The sequence below is a fragment of the Dipodomys ordii genome, unplaced genomic scaffold, assembly GCF_000151885.1.
Source record: "Dipodomys ordii isolate 6190 unplaced genomic scaffold, Dord_2.0 Scaffold72, whole genome shotgun sequence".
NCBI classification, from domain to species: domain Eukaryota; kingdom Metazoa; phylum Chordata; class Mammalia; order Rodentia; family Heteromyidae; genus Dipodomys; species Dipodomys ordii.
The window spans coordinates 4,485,737-4,486,222 of NW_012267288.1; the positions used below are offsets into that span (position 1 = coordinate 4,485,737).

Genomic DNA, 486 nt, shown 5'->3' on the forward strand with positions numbered 1-486 from the left:
GTGGCCAGAGGATCCCCACTGAGAGCTGCTGGGATTTCCTGCTTCAACAGTGCTTGAGTGGAATCCAATGGTGGACCACAATTCTGGGCCACCTTGTCCAAGCCATCAACCTTGTGCCATCTCTTCACCATGTCCTTTGACGGTCCCGAGGCCTCAGTGGTCAGCCGTCCCCAGTCTCTATGGCCAGGCTGGAGTTAAGCCGCAGATACTCCATCTCTCCTCGCTGCCGCCGTAATGACCTCCTGGCTCTTGCAGGTGCACCTGAACTGCCACCAGGACTCAGAGACCACCATCAACCACCAGATCAACCTGGAGCTCTACTCTTCCTATGTCTACCTGCCCATGTCTTACTACTTTGACCGAGATGATGTGGCTTTGAAGAACTTTGCCAAGTACTTTCTTCACCAGTCTCATGAGAGAGAGAACATGCAGAGAAACTGATGAAGCTGCAGAACCAGAGAGGTGGCCACATCTTCCTGTAGGATA

The 486-nt window shown here is 53.1% G+C and overlaps 1 pseudogene; it reads left to right on the forward strand.

Annotated features, from left to right (window-relative positions):
• The first annotated feature begins 234 nt into the window (after nt 1-234).
• Nucleotides 235-486, forward strand: part of LOC105991361 — a 5,791-nt pseudogene continuing 5,539 nt past the window's right edge.